At 37.0% G+C, this 17,118-nt stretch overlaps 1 long non-coding RNA gene across 1 annotated transcript in view; it reads right to left on the bottom strand.

Moving 5' to 3' along the window:
• The window catches only part of LOC309608195, a 775,896-nt gene that overhangs the window by 115,551 nt on the left and 643,227 nt on the right, over nucleotides 1-17,118 (bottom strand). The gene's annotated exons all lie outside the window — the stretch shown is intronic.

Here is a 17,118-nt window from a genome sequence, read left to right as displayed (position 1 = left end):
AGTTTTCTAGCAAATAGATTCTTCTTATTCAGGACACGTACACAAATTGCTCATTGAACGGCAGCATTACCAGAATGCTGTTCCTCTTGAAAAATTGCAGCAAAATTGAACAAAACAGTAAAGAGGAGTGGAGAGAGGGAAGCCCTGATGTCAGGGTGATCCAGGGGAGGGCCAGCCTGGCAGAGCCTGCCAGAGAATAAAATTCTGTGTCATTTGAATATGTATCAGAAGAGGAGGAAGTGACTGGCACAAAGAAAGAAGAGCAGGCGGGCAGGACGTGAAGGGAATCCTATTTTAGGAAAAATGCTGCCAAAGAGCTTTGCAACATGCTCCCGAGGGTTTCAGCTCCAGACTGAGAGCTACGTGGCATTTTTAAATAGGCCTAAAGCAATTTATATCTGCAAGATCACAACCTTAAGAATCAATTTCCGAGAATAAAATATGAATTTAGCCTTAATGAATAAGGAGGAAGAGGAAGAAGAGATATTGATAGATGTGTCAAAGCTACCAGAATCTCTCTTGGAGTCATTTGATATTGCCTAATTCTTTCTGAAATGATTTACAGACAAGATGGTTAGAATTTTGACTACTTTACAGGCCACACACACGCAAACACAGAGTCATGAAATGGGACATTCAACAATTTCATGTATGTTTCCTTCAGACTTGTCTCAAATTCTGAGCCATCTTTTCAGACACGTATTAGTAGTTTTAATGAATGAAGCTTGATTCCACAACTTTCAGAGTCAAGCTGTTCTAGTTTGAACCAGTTTCTGCCACCTGTTAGCTGTTTGACTTTGGATAAGTTTTTAATCCCTCTGGGCCTCATTTTCTTCAGTAAAATGGGATAATTATATTACCTACTTCACATACATATAACTGGTCTAGAACAGTGAAAAGCAAATGAAAAAAACCAATTTTTAGCCACAATAATTATTATATTGTTCTTATGATAATGTGATCATTATTATTTTCCACCCCTGCATCTCCAGTTTTTATCCCAGGAAGGTCTGAGTACACTCGTTAAAGAAAAAGCCTCTGGAATCATGAAGTCTGGGCTTACATCCTGTCTTCATCACCTGCCAGTTTAAAAACTGCAGGCTGGTGACTTCTTTTATCTGAGCTACAGTTCTCTTGTCTCTAAAATAGGCCAATGAATCACTTAGCTCGCAAGTCCATATGAAGATTATCTGCGATATTTTAGGTATGGTATGTTCCACGATAGTACCTTTGTACTATAAACCAACTTTCCAGCTACTCTTAACGCTCCCAGGTATATTGGATCTTTGGAGCTTTCTTTTACAGGCTGAACCCTCTGGAGAAAATGGAATCTGTAGAATGTTATAGCAATGAAATCCTCACGTATTTTTTTCTATGCAGCCATTTGTACTTTTTTTTTTTCGTTTTAATTAACACTATATTTTTTTAGAGCAGCTTTAGTTCACAGCAAAATTGAGGGCAAGGTACAGAGATTTCCCATAGACCCTTGCCCCCCCCCACACGTGCTTAGCTTGCTCTGTTGTCATTCCCTTCCAGAGTGACACATTTTTCACTGTCTCCAAAGTTTTGCCTTCTCCAGAATGTCATATAGTTGGAATCATACTGGACGTAGTCCTTTCAGATTGGCCTCTTTCACTTAGTAATATCCATGTAAGATTTTTCCATGTCTTGTTTTGGCTTGATATCTCATTTCTTTTTAGCACCGAATAACAGTATCTTCTCTAGATATACCACAGCTTATTTATCCATTCACCTGCTGAGGGACGTCTTGGTTAGCTCCAGGTTTTGGCAATTATGAATAAAGCTGCCATAAATATCTGTGTGCAGGCTTTTGTGTAGACAGAAGTGTTCAGCTCCTGTGAGTAAACACCAAGAATCATGACTGCTGAATCAAATAGTAAGAGTATGCTTAGTTTTATAAGAAACTTCCAAATTGTCTTCCCAAGTGGCCGTACCATTTTGCATTTCCACCAGCAATGGGAATTCATTGCCACTCCACAACCTCACCAGCATTTGATGGTGTCAGTGTTCTGGGTTTTGGCTGCTCTAACAGGTGTATTGTGGAATATCATTGTCGTTTTAATTTTTATTTCCCTGATGACATGTGATGTGGAACATTTTTTTCATGTGTTTATTTACCATCTGTATATCTTCTTTGGGGAAGTGTCTGTTCAGGTCTTTGGCCCATTTTTTAATTGAGTTGTTTTCTTATTGTTGAGTTTTAAGTGTTCTTTGTATATTTAAGATAACATACCCTTATCAGATGAACCTTGTGCAAGTATTTTCTCCCAGTCTGTGACTTGTCTTCTTGTTCTCTTGATATTGTCTTTTGTGTTTTACATTTAGTCTTGTAATGCATTTTGAGTTAATTTTTCTGAAAGGTGTAAAGTCTGTGTCTATATTCATTATTTTATTTTTTTGTTGAAGTATAGTTGATTTACAATATTGTTCAGTGTACAGCAAAGAGATTCAGTTATACATATACATATGTATGTGTATATATATATATACACATATCTATATATTCTTTTTCAGATTCTTTTCCTTTATAGGTTATTACAAAATATTGAGTGTAGTTCCCTGTGCTATAGAGTAGGTTCTTGTCATTTATCTATTTTTATATGTGGTGGTGTGCATTTGTTAACCCAAAATTACCAATTTATCCTTACCTGTCCTTCCCCTTTGGTAACCATAAGTTTGTTTTCTGTGTCTGTGAGTCTGTTTCTGTTTTGTAAATAAGTTAATTTGTACTATTTTTAGATTCCACATATAAGTGGTAGCATATAATATTTGTCTTTCTCTGACTGACTTACTTCATGTAGTATGATAATCTCTAGGTCCATCCATGTTGCTGCAAATGGCATTTCATTCTGAGTAATATCCCATTGTATGTATGTATATATATATATATATATATATATATATATATATATATATATATACACCACATCTTCAAAAGTGTGGATCTCCTATAGAAATTATTCTGTTGTAGCCAATGAGTAACCAAAAACAGCTTCTCTCTTAGGACGAAAGTAAGCATTGAGACCAGGAGGGCAAACTTAGTTCATCTATAGGGTTTGTCTTTGAAAGATGAGATGGTACATTGAAAAATACAAATAAAAAGAATTAGAAGAAAGGCTTCTTTCAAAAAGGAAAGGTAGCTATCTGACAGACGTGTGTGGATTGTTGAGAGGATGTTGTAATCGCTGTTCTATTGTTATCACAGTGATGATGATGATGATTTTATTGCTGCTTTTTGCTTTCTGAGCATCCTTTTTGCCCTCCACAGGATGGCCATCAGGTAGCTGTAGGGTGACTTAGGCCAGTTTCTTTTCAGGTACTTACCTTTCAATCTACTACTACCTTAGATTTAGATCTAAGGTACTTATGCTTCAATCCATTAATATTTAGAGTTTTACCCATGTTTGAGGTCCACTCTTACATGTCATGTACGCTTTAGGATGTTTGTGATAAATGTGTATCTACCCCATGCTGGTCTTTTAAATTAGTTTCTGTCCCTTATGATCTCAAAGCAGCGAAGGAGAAATAACTGTACAGCACAGCATTAGATGATGAGCTTTGGCCCTCCTTGAGCTCTGCATACGTGGGATTTAAATCAAATCATGAACCTTATGTAAAAAATTTTACCACCCCTTCTGATCAAGGGATTTCCTAACACAGCATCCACAGCAATAACAGACTACTGTGAGATTGAAATTTTGACTCAGTTCAACTTAATTGATATATATAGGACATTCCATCCAAAAACAACAAATACACTTTCTTTTCAAGTGCACATGGAACCTTCTCCAGGATAGAGCACATCTTGGGTCACAAATCAAGCCTCGGTAAATTTAAGAAAATTGAAATTTTATCAAGTATCTTGTCCAACCACAACGCTATGAGGCTAGATATCAGTTACAGAAAAAAAACTGTAAAAAATACAAACACATGGAGGCTAAACAATTTAGCACCTCAGTCTTTTTTGATTGCCCAGAAGTGGTTCCACCGTTTACAATACAACCAAAACCTTAAGAGTAGAACCATGGTTGTAGAAATATAATAAAATCACCGTCTCATCTCCCTTTCAGTGGTTTTTGAGGTCCCTAGGTGTAGTGTCCTCCCCCAGAATCCATGTTTATCTAGAAACTCAGAATGTGACCTTATTTAGAAATAGAGTCTTTGCAGATGTAATTAGGTGAGGAAATCTCCCTAGAATTAGAGAGGATCTTGAATCCTATGACTAATGACTTCATAAGAGAAAGGAGAGGAATATTTGGAAACAGAGACACAGACAGGAGAACCAGGTGAAGATAGAGGCAGAGATTGGGGTGATATGGCTACAAGTCAAGGAACATCAAGGCTTGCCCAGAGCCTCCTGAAGGTAGGAAGAGGCAAGAAACGATTCCTCCCGAGAGTCTTCAGAGGGAGCATGGCTCTGCCGACACCTTGAGTTCAGACTTCTAGCCTCCAAAATTGAGAGGACAAATTTTTGTTACTTTAAGCCATCAAATTTGCTTAAGTTTGTTTAAGCCATGTAGCAGCCCTAGGAAATGAATACACCAGGAGAGAGGGAGGAGCTCTACGGCACCTCCCCTCTCAGGGTATTTTGTCAGTACCACCCTACCTGTGATCCTAGAAAGCTAAAACAAGTTTCTTTTTATGTCAAGTTTATGCTTTAGCATGGTTACAATTTTTGCAGTCCATTGAATGAGAATCTCACCGTGAATGTAAACTTAAGTTTGGTGTGTCATTTTTATTAGTCTGTTAACCTCTAACTAACCTCTCACACATGTAAGCTACTGGAAGACAAGGGTTCTACTATTTGGATTCAATATTTGTTCAGTCCTAGATTATCTGCATCTTAAAAGTCACCCTGTACTTAAACATCCTCCATAGAGTAACTGACAACTTCTTGTTTAGACTGTTTATGCTCAAAGGCAATTCAGTTTTTATTGAGGTAGCTCATACTGGCATTGCATAGTTCTTTAATAAATTCCTTAATGTGGAGTTAAAATGTTGCTAGCTATAAGACTCACCTTCCATCCTAATTCTAGCCCACAGGCCAGCCAGATGAATTCTACTTTTCCCCCCATAAGAGCATACTTAAAATATTAAAGCTAGCTATCTTTTTTCTAGTACCTATATTTAATAACAGTGTTTTGCTCCCCCTTTCTTCTGTGAGTTAAACATGTCTACTCCCCAAACAGATGCTCAGAAAAATGAAGGTTTAATTTATTATACTATTAACATTTTTGACTGTTTCTCAGATTGGCTTTGTCTCTTCTGGAGTACAACAGCCAGAATCAAATATGCTGCCTTTTTGAAGGACAGTCTTCAGTGCTGTAGAAGGCATGCAGGACGCTGTCACTGCTTAGCAAATACAGATTGGTCAAGAATGTTAGATCTTCAATTAGAAGGATTTGAAGAATCCCTGCACTGAAGATGTCATATAGAATATATTTCATACACAAAATATGACTCATTTCCTATAAAAAATAATTTGACACTTAGAAACAAATCATGTGTTTTAAAAGTGTTCCCTCCTTCCCATGTAAGGTAAATCTACATATTCTGTGAACTTAATATTTACCTTCCCTTTGTAAACATCCCTTCTGCTTTGTTTTGAAGTCTAATACATAAATGTAAACAATGCAACTTTTCCAGAAATTGGTTGTGTGATATGATGAGCTTCCAAGATCAGTTGTGCTGCAGAACTAGGCACAGATAGCAATACGTGTAGAAACACTTTTACCTGCCCCGTATTTTTTATAACTATGCCCACCTAGACGATTACCCAGTGCACCAAGCAATTCAAAAACTCTCTCAGGAATCGCAGTCTATGCAAACAGGATGCACACTACATATTCCAAACTTAGTCTGTTCTTTGTAGCTCCTTTTTATACTCTATCAGATCTTGGCAGAAGAGACATTTTGTAGGCAATTGTTGCACTGTGCTGGGAAGAGGGGCCCACAATGAAAATGAAATTTGTTATTGGGAAAGTGCCAGAAATTTAGACAGAGAAAATAAGGTGGAAAACCAGTAATCCTGAGGGGAGAAGGAGTAGGAATATTCCAAAAGTATAAAAGAGGAGGGGGTGAGGAAGCTGTATTGAACAATCTTTACTGGAATCCAGTTTTGCTCCAGAGAATATATCCAACAAGAAAGATACACCACAATCTTTAGTCTGAAAACCTGCATAATTAGAAATGTTAGCATATAAGAACAGAAGGATATTTTTCCAAAAATCTACCCATATCCATTATACAGTAAAATTAACTGTTTTTATAAATTTTTTTTTTTTGGCCATTCATAGAAAAATAAAATGACTCACGGGGTAAAAATCTTATGGGAGAACAGATTTAAATGAATGGGCAGAAGTGGCTCAAGGCAATGAAAATTCAAAGACATTAAATTATAAAATATAAGAAACAATTCATTACAAATGACCAAGTCCCCTGGTGATATGGAACATTTAGTTTCAGGATTATGGAATAGCATCTTCAGCTTATATTGGCACTTTAGAAGACCTTTGTATAACCTTAGTCCCAAGGAGGCATTTCATCAAAAAGAGCGTTTTTGTGGGTGCAAACGTTTTATTTTAAAACAGCTCTCATGTAGGTGATATTTAACTTTCAAATTACAGATGTAACTAGATTTTCTGTTTGCTCTTAATGCAGTTTGTGTTGACCAAGAAGAATCAGTACTCCAAGCACATTGCTCAGCTTACCAGGTGGTTACAGACTTTATGTTTCTTTAGGTACCAGAACTGAGTACAAGGAGAAGCTCATAAAACAGTTTTCTAGCAAAGGACTTTGCTCCTTGATGGGTACAATATGTTGTCCACATCCTACGGTTCAAGGAAGAGGATTTAGTAACATATTCCTTAACATCTTAGGGAAAAACCAGAACAAACTTTTTGGCCAGCCCAGTATAAAAAGACATACATATCTTAGGGAAAGTATTCTTTGTAGCCTGAGTCCATCCTTTCTCTAACACAACCTGTAATCTAACCTAAAGATTAAAAAAAAGAACATGGTAAACCTACATTAGCTAAGTTAAAACCTCTGATAAGACACACGCTTTTGTGTTTTATTGTTTTATTTCATTCTTTTATACCATTTAGAATGTCCCTTAATTGTACGGTTTTCTCTTTCTTTCATATAGCTTTTATATGAGCTTTTCTGAGGAATGGGAATGAAAATATTCATGCTATTTGAAAGATAGAAATAATTCCTCCAATACATTAAAAAATTCAAACACTAATATATTTTGCCAAGTTCACATAACCTAAATTTATTGTTCAAAGACTAAAAATGAATTTAATAAAAAATAGATATTATAGTTAAACTTTGGTCCAGATCAGCTGAAGATTGTTTAATAAGAAAAACCCACAATAAAGTGATCAATTAATCCTACATAAAGGAACAGATTTTAAAATTGGTCACATTTTAGGTTGAATCTTTCTCTCTAAAGGAGAAGGGACTTGTTACAGTATTTTTGCCTTATATTCTATCAATTTTTACTTTTGCATATAATGAAAATACTTACTCTGAAAATTATAAAAGCCATTTAATGAATATGGTCTTACTGTAATGTAACAATAAACTAAAAGTTCTAAAATTGTAGTTCTATTGCAAGACAAGATAGCATGGAATTCAGATTTGCAGTAATTAGAAAAATCCACAACAATGGGCACATCCTTGAAGGAAGAAGAGCATTACTATGTTAAACAAGGTCTCCTGTCCCCTAGCACCTAACTCTTAAGTTAAAACTCACTCACTTCATCAGAAACACTTGCACTTCCCTCTCTCAAAACTCAGTGTCTCATTACATACATTTCTAATGAACACTAACCTTAAAGATCCCTGATTTTTCTTGTATCCGCCTACAGAAGTCTGTAATTCTTGATCCATTCAACATAATTAACAAGTGAATCAGCCTAGACATTAAAACCAATAGACTAAACCTTACAGAGTATAATATTATTGAATAAAGTTAGACTCAGATGATACTTTAAAATCATCTACTTCTGTTAATTTATAAGAAGTAAAGGAGATCAGGGATGCTAAATGGCCTAACAAAGGTTACACAGACACAAAGAGCTGGAAACTAAACATACGTAATACAGTACATTTTCCTCTGTTTTTCAGTGATATAACTTGTGCTTTTGTAAAATGATAAATGAAATTTTGATGGCTATTTTAAAAAGAAGAGGGATAGTTAGAAAAATAAGATAGACTGATTACTTTGACATTATATGGACCTTGACTCATTTAGAATATAGTTTCTAATGTTAATAATTAGTTATAATAGTTATGTATAAATTCTAGAGACTTTCAGAGATTTCACCAACAATTCTAAGATTATACTTTGGTTCAGACTATTTTTAAACATTTAAGTGAAAGAGAAGTAAATTCAAAATGAAAACTCATTTGGTACATGAATTTATTCTCATATTTTAAACTGGGTTCTTCCTAACTAGAATACAATTTCCTTGAAGGCTAGTATAATAAACTGTCTTGCCAGTGCTTAGATAATGTCATTTGAACAGAAGATGCCCCATATATGTCGTTAAGGATGAACTTAAGATGAACCCTCTGGGACTCTTGGGGCCATGCACCTGTTTAATCATGAAGTGACAGCTCCAAAGTTGGTAGCCTCAACTTCTCTGCCTCTTGTCAAAGTCTTCTTTCTGCCACTTGAATAAAGAGTAAATGAACCACAGGAATTAAAACTAACCATGGGGAATTTGCATTTGAATAAAGGTCAAAGGCTCTAGCTAAATTTATAAATTTTTGATAGTGGAAATTTGGGCATCAACAAAAATTAAGGTAGGAAAAAAAAAAAAGAAAATCTTTTCAGTGCCTGGCAATCACCTTATACTATGAAGAACACGGTTCCAAGTTACAAAGATTTTGGAGTTATTTAATGATTTTCTTTTTTTTAATTACCTATTGCTTTCATTGTACTCTACTAGTCCCCAGGAATGTTTCAGCTCCCTACAAAATGCCAGCAATGGTTTGGATGATGTGCTAGAAATGTACATTAAAAATAGCAAAGTAAGTAAAGCTAGCATGTTTTTCAAAATAACTAGTCTCAGTTGTGTGATCCCCGAGGGCAATAATTTGGAGGCTTTTGAACTTGATAAGGCCAATTTGAGCCAATACCGTTGGGCAGAATATTAGGTGCTCTAAGATGGCCTGAAGACACACTCTTGTATAAGATGGAATTTTCAGGTTATAAATTAATTTTAACCATGCCTATAAGACTTCCCAGGCTAGGATACCTTGAACACTTTAATGCTTTGAGTTTTTGTTTTTTTTTAAGCTTGGAAAGTTGGGAGAGGGTTAGATATGTGTGTGTATGACTGCATCTACAGAATATCGCAGAGAAAATGCTTTTCTATTTAGCAGTGACTGGAGAGAGAGATTAAAATTGACGATTGAAGAATGCATTTTAGTGCATTAACAAATTTAAGTTCATAGGTTCCTCTTTTAGCCTGTATTCTCTAAAATGTAAAATGTCTAAGACTCCCTTCCCTTTGCTTTGAGAGACAGATAGATGAACCCAAGCTATAAATAGGTTCACATGAAACTGAAAGTGTCAAAGAAAAGTAACTTCTATTCTGAAAAAAGAGGAGAAACCTGGAGAAATCCTGGGGCTCTAAGAAGTAACCTCCGTTTAATTTTCCAGTTATTCTTTATATTAATATGCATTCCTAATGTGAGGGCTATATGTGCACGTGTGCATGAGTGATATCGGACACTTGAACGACATCACTGAAAATAATTTCAGGCAATTTAGTTTGATGAACATATCAAAGTTTTAATACAAACTTACTGTGCAATAGATTAATTCAACATTTTCCTTCTTGGTAGGGACATTTTCTGGGACAAGAGGTTGGCAAGATAAACATTGTCAGAGTATTTACTGAAAGAAAAGAGGTTGATTAAACGTTTCTAGAGTGTTGACTGATAGCCAGGAGGGATGGGATGATTCGTTTCCTTGAACACATTTTAATCCTAGTAAAGTATAGCAGATAATTTCTTAAGAATTTTACCTGCCAAGAAAGAGGTTGTCAATTACATTAAGCAAAAAGTTTTTGTCCCAGATCAAGTTTGGGACAATTTTTTTTCTAATAACCATTATTTATAGCTTTTCTGGCACAAATATTCTGGAAGTAGAGAGTTACTTTTATTACCTAGGATTTCAAAAGTAGACAAAGTATAAGGGAAAAAAATGAACAGTAATATTTCACCTTTAAAATGGTTACTAATACAGGGAGGAAGCACAAACCAAAGAAAACACCCTGACTGGATCTCCTCTTTTTTGGAGAAACTGCTTCCCTAGCTTTTTGTACAGGTTCAATATTTGTCAGCTGGAGCAACCAAAACTTTAGTCATCAATCTTAGTCAAAATTATTTCTACTTCTAAAGTGATTTCGTATATTACCAGCTGTGGGTGAAACAGAGGTTCCAAGGAAAAGGAGGTGTATTTGTTACATTTACCTAATGGACTATCATTGTTTTCCAATTTTTGGTTCATAAATCTAGTTTCCTTTCTTATCTAAAACCCAAGTTGCACATATTTTTCCAGGCCAGTGCATCCATGGGAAATACAACTTTTAGGTGTAAATGAGAGCAGTTTGGGGCTCTGAGTCCTTACCAGGGAAATTGACGTAATCCAAGTCTCCTCCTCCCACTCTGCAGTGTCCTCAACTTCCAATCCTGGGCGGACGTCAACATTCTTCACAGAGGTTCTGGATACTTGTCACTTTGTGGCTTTAGCTCAAGAAATGTTATCAACTATTACTGTCTTTTTTCATTAAATAAAAAGCTCCTTGAAGAATCCACATCACAGCCACTTCTCTTTATGTGACCCGTGCTTTCGTTTGCTTTTCTCGACTGTCACACCTTCACCACGTGAAGGGGGTTCTGGGTTCCACGCTAAGGTGAAGACTTCCTCTTCCCCAGCTCTTTGCCGCACTCTTTACCGGGCCAGAAAGCAGTTCTGTTTGTACCCAAGGTTTCATAATTTTGCATAACTTTCCCCCACCCAGCTGTTGGGGAAGGTAGTCCAGTAGTCTTGTTCCAGCTTCAGAGGTGGCACTAGGCCTCTCTCTGACTCGACAATGACGCTAAAGCTGGCTGCATGCCAAACTGCTGAGCTACACCCAGGCCAGCAGGGGTGGCGCCAGCACACACTGTAAACCATTAGATAAGACAGGGAGTAAGTCATGGGATTTCTTGCACCTTGAGGGTCTGGCCAGCCCCGCGGGGATCAAGAACATTCCAAGACTTACGAGGTAAGACCAAGGCATTTATGACAACAGCCAGAGCTGCAAACTTGTACATACATTGTTATCAGCCTGCGACCTGGTGCTAAAAGCTGGGCTCCTTGGAGTGGCAAACTGAAGTCTCACCTGTGGGTTGGACGCACCGCCTGGGACCTTCCCAACTTGGACTCCAGATTGCTGTTCAAGGGACTTCCCAGTGCTGCTTGGATCTGGATGTAGGTGCTTCCCCAATTCAGTGACATACAAAGCTCTGTCTTTACTATTCTTTCTTAGTTAGTTATACTATTCTTTTCTTGATTAGTATACTGTAATCTTTGTTAATTCAATAAACTCTCTCTAAATTCTTGTTTAACTGAGTGTAGAGTGGTTATTTTGCCAGCGAATCCTACGAACCTTGAAACCGAAAGAAAGGCTTTCAGCAAAACACCAACAACCACGTGCACATATATATCCCATCCCTTAATTTTCTCCTGAATCATTGGGATAAGAAAAAAACTTGCCTTTTCTCCTCCTTCCATAAAACAAATATATCTGTGCATAGATATGGATACAAACACATCTTTTGTGTATATATAACATGCAGAAAGATTTTTACACCAGCGCCATCTGTGCCCTAGTTCAACCAGCCTAAAAATTTATTGCTCAACATACATGTCTGCAAAGTGTCATAAGTAATCATTTTTTTAACTGTCTTGGGGAAGAGCATGTAGTGAATGAATAGTATAAAAATTCCGAGGTCTTTTATGCCCTATAGCACCTCTATGTCCACGCACATCTCCTGACCCCCCAGCTATGGGAGAATCGTTGGGACTGGCAGCTAGGAACCGTCTTCTCCGAAGAATCTCCTGGATGAATCCAAAACCATCAAAGAGCCTTTGGGAAGAATCTCCCCAAATCCCACCTTCTACAGTTGTAGGTCACTGCAAGCAAACTGAAGAGTTCACATTGCCTGACTCTTTGAAGTATTTGACGGAAGCCACTGGATGCCAAAGAATGAACTTAGCCTCGGCAGCAGAAATACATTTAAAATGCAGTGAATACGTCCTCTATGGGTTGCCAGATGGACTTCAGAAAAATGAAAGGAAAACTCGATAAAATCTTGTCCAATGAATAAAGTAAGAAAATGCATGTATCTAAGCGTCAAGATTTTATCCTCCTCCTCCTCCTCATCCTCTGTGCTATTTTAAGGAGAAATGGGTCCTGGATAAATGGGGGGTCCCTGCTTGGATAGCTGTGGAGTAGGTGTGGGTGTGCAAGTTTGCTGAATTGCTCTGTGTAATAAAGTAAGGAGCCAATTGCAGTCTGGGGAAGCAGGAGAAATAAGAAACCTGAAAAATGGTTCAGGGTAGGGGGTTCAGGTAGGGGCTGCATGGGGTAATAGTGAAGGAAATTAATCCTATTGACTGTCTTCTGGAGACTAGAGGATTTGGGAGTTAGACCTGCCTGTTTTGAGAAATTTGCTGTAGGGTGGCTAATGTAAACATCTTACAAAGTTACTGCAATCTTTTCAATGAAATTTGCATAGCTCCCTGAGCTTTTCATTTGAGTGGATTATTTCTGGATAATTCGAATGTGTACTGGGTTCTCTGTTAAACTAGAGCAAAATGGGAAAAGCAATGCCCGCTTAGAGATATATTTTTATGTGGGAAATGAATTGATAGAAATTTACATTGCATCTTTTATTACAGTGTGCATTTGAACAGATTTTTTGACCACATTTTTTGCTTCTAACTAAATCAAATATATATGCTAGAAGCCACTTAAGATTCACTTCTAGGTATGCTAGCTGTTGTGTTAACTTGTCCATAAATTATTCATAACATCACCATTTACCAAAATAAATTTTTTAAGATGGAACCAATTTTAACAAATTGGGAGCAGAACTTGTTTTGCTAAAGAATAATATCAGGTAATGATATTTTACCAAAAATAACTATCAGGAAATAGTATTTTCTCAAGGGAAGAGAGACAGGTTATTATCTAGGAAAAGGGCCAATTAAATTAAAATTGTGAATGAGGACACACGTGTGCTTGAGTATAGCATTTACAATGTGATTACATAATGTGCATTTTATGGTCTAAGTATTGTCATTATTATTTTACGGTTGAGAAATTGAGTTTGAGAGTGTTCGCCCAAGGTCGCATAGCTCATCAGCCTCTGCCAAGACACTGGACAAATTGGAAAAAAGTTACTCTTTCTTGATGACTGCAGGTTGAATGTTGGCTGGGTTTCAGCCCCGTCACCCCTTCCAGACCTGGCATCTTTGCACACGACAGACATTGTTCAACTTATTCAACTTTTCTTGGCTGCCATGGGCTTTTGAGACCACCTGCTATGTTTGCTCTTCACCAAAGAGGAGGTGGAATCTATTTATAACTAATTGTTTTGGGCACAAGCACAGAAGCCAAATCATTTTCGTGCTTTGACCTCTAAACAGGAGCCAATGTTTCTTTTTTTTTATATTCTTTTTTTTTTAACATCTTATTGGAGTATAATTGCTTTACAATGGTGTGTTAGTTTCTGCTTTATAACAAAGTGAATCAGTTATACATATACGTATGTTCCATATCTCTTCCCTCTTGCATCTCCCTCTCTCCCACCCTCCCTATCCCACCCCTCTAGTTGGTCACAAAGCACTGAACTGATCTCCCTGTGCTATGCGGCTGCTTCCCACTAGCTATCTATTTTACGTTTGGTAGTGTATATTTGTCCATGCCACTTTCTCACTTTGTCACAGCTTACCCTTCCCCCTCCCCATATTCTCAAGTCCATTCTCTAGTAGGTCTGTGTCTTTGTTCCCATCTTGCCCCTAGGTTCTTCATGACCATTTTTTTTTTTCTTAGATTCCATATATACGTGTTAGCATATGGTATTTGTTTTTCTCTTTCTGACTTACTTCACTCTGTATGACAGACTCTAGGTCCATCCACCTCACTACAAATAACTCAGTTTCGTTTCTTTTTATGGCTGAGTAATATTCCATTGTATATATGTGCCACATCTTCTTTATCCATTCATCTGTCGATGGACACTTAGGTTGTTTCCATGTCCTGGCTATTGTAAATAGAGCTGCAATGAACATTTTGGTACATGACTCTTTTTGAATTATGGTTTTCTCAGGGTACGTGCCCAGTAATGGGATTGCTGGGTTGTATGGTAGTTCTATTTTTAGTTTTTTAAGGAACCTCCATACTGTTCTCCATAGTGGCTGTATCAATTTACATTCCCACCAACAGTGCAAGAGGGTTGCCTTTTCTCCACACCCTCTCCAGCATTTATTGTTTGTAGATTTTTTGATGATGGCCATTCTGACCGATGTGAGATGATATCTCATTGTAGTTTTGATTTGCATTTCTCTAATGATTAATGATGTTGAGCATTCTTTCATGTGTTTGTTGGCAATCTGTATATCTTCTTTGGAGAAATGTCTGTTTAGGTCTTCTGCCCATTTTTGGATTGGGTTTTTTGTTTTTTTGATATTGCGCTGCAAGAGCTGCTTGTAAATTTTGGAGATTAATCCTTTATCAGTTGCTTCATTTGCAAATATTGTCTCTCATTCTGAGGGTTGTCTTTTTGTCTTGTTTATGGTTTCCTTTGCTGTGCAAAAGCTTTTAAGTTTCATTAGGTCCCATTTGTTTATTTTTGTTTTTATTTCCATTTCTCTAGGAGGTGGGTCAAAAAGGATCTTGCTGTGATTTATGTCATAGAGTGTTCTGCCTGTTTTCCTCTAACAGTTTGATAGTGTCTGGCCTTACATTTAGGTCTTTAATCCATTTTGAGTTTATTTTTGTGTATGGTGTTAGGGAGTGTTCTAATTTCATTCTTTTACATGTAGCTGTCCAGTTTTCCCAGCACCACTAATTGAAGAGGCTGTCTTTTCTCCACTGTATATTCTTGCCTCCTTTATCAAAGATAAGGTGACCATATGTGCGTGGGTTTATCTCTGGGCTTTCTATCCTGTTCCATTGATCTGTGTTTCTGTTTTTGTGCCAGTACCATACTGTCTTGATTACTGTAGCTTTGTAGTATAGTCTGAAGTCAGGGAGCCTGATTCCTCCAGCTCCGTTTTTCTTTCTCAAGATTGCTTTGGCTATTCGGGGTCTTTTGTGTTTCCATACAAATTGTGAAATTTTTTGTTCTAGTTCTGTGAAAAATGCCAGTGGTAGTTTGATAGGGATTACATTGAATCTGTAGATTGCTTTGGGTAGTAGAGTCATTTTCACAATGTTGGGTCTTCCAATCCAAGAACATGGTATATCTCTCCATGTATTTGTATCATCTTTAATTTCTTTCATCAGTGTCTTATAATTTTCTGCATACAGGTCTTTTGTCTCCTTAGGTAGGTTTATTCCTAGATATTTTATTCTTTTTGTTGCAGTGGTAAATGCGAGTGTTTTCTTAATTTCACTTTCAGATTTTTCATCATTAGTGTGTAGGAATGCTAGAGATTTCTGTGCATTAATTTTGTATCCTGCTACTTTACCAAATTCATTGATTAGCTCTAGTAGTTTTCTGGTAGCATCTTTAGGATTCTCTATGTATAGTATCATGTCATCTGCAAACAGTGACAGCTTTACTTCTTTTACGATTTGGATTCCTTTTATTTCTTTTTCTTCTCTGATTGCTGTGGCTAAAACTTCCAAAACTATGTTGAATAACAGTGGTGAGAGTGGGCAACCTTGTCTTGTTCCTGATCTTAGTGGAAATGGTTTCAGTTTTTCACCACTGAGGACGATGTTGAGCCAATGTTTCTTAAATAACGATGATGATAACTCTGTGGAGCCAAAACTAATTTCATAATAAGCATCCAGCGTCTCAATAAAACGTGAGAATCACTCACGATAAAACACAAATGTTTGTGAAATGGCGAATTACATCACCCGTTAGAGAAATATTTTCTGAAATAGCTTCCAGGCAAATGTGATTTGCCTAACAATCACAATCTTGCCTCCCAGTAGGAGACAAGTTATATAAGCAAGGGTTAATACTCTATTTCCTTATCATCTGAACTATCATGAAAATGGAGAGATTGAGTTACTTTGGACGATTTCTCCTTTTTGACATAAGTGGATACAGATTTAATTTCACAAAAGTGTAGTTTGTGTAAGCATTTCCCTTTCTGTAATAATCCATCCCGAATGGGAATAAAGCATTTAACATAAGTGAATTTTCCTTATAACTGAAACTTTCCAGTATAAAACTGAAACTTAAAATCTTTCTAAAGTATGTTATACTTTAACCTATTTTGTAAGACGATATTATGAAAGTAAGGTGATGTAATAGGAAGATTATAGATCGTGACCTCAAAAAGAACTTGTTTTTGTTTTTTGTGGTAAGATGGTTGTTTTGTTTGCCTTAAATTATTTTCTTTCTCTGAGCTTCCGTTTCCCCCTCCATGAAATGGCTTCATGTGACTCACGCTATTTTTTGTGATCTCTGCTTCTGTGTAATAAAAGTAGTAATATCACCAAACCGTGTGTATTTAATCAGCTCCATACATTCTCCAGGACTCAAATTGCCAGGGAATGGGTACCTTACTCAAGACTCTTGGATCAAGGGAAACCCCAAAGGAATTGTCTGCTTGAACAAGGGGAATGAGAAGGCATTAATTACAGGGAAAAGAAACAAAAGCACCAGCTTCAGTGCCACCTTCAGGCAAAGATTGGGACGAGTAGGAGAAGGCCGTTTGAAAGTGGTGTGGGTCTTCTGGACTTGGTGGCTGGGGACCCATGCTTCCTGCATCACTCAGCTTGTGTGGATGGGTGGGGATGTGTACACACACACACATCTATGAAATGATAGTACTTACCTTACAAG

The sequence above is a fragment of the Balaenoptera borealis genome (genome assembly GCF_965194805.1).
Source record: "Balaenoptera borealis genome assembly, chromosome: 12".
In the NCBI taxonomy this organism is placed as follows: Eukaryota; Metazoa; Chordata; class Mammalia; order Artiodactyla; family Balaenopteridae; genus Balaenoptera; species Balaenoptera borealis.
This window is presented reverse-complemented; position numbering and strand designations above follow the sequence as displayed.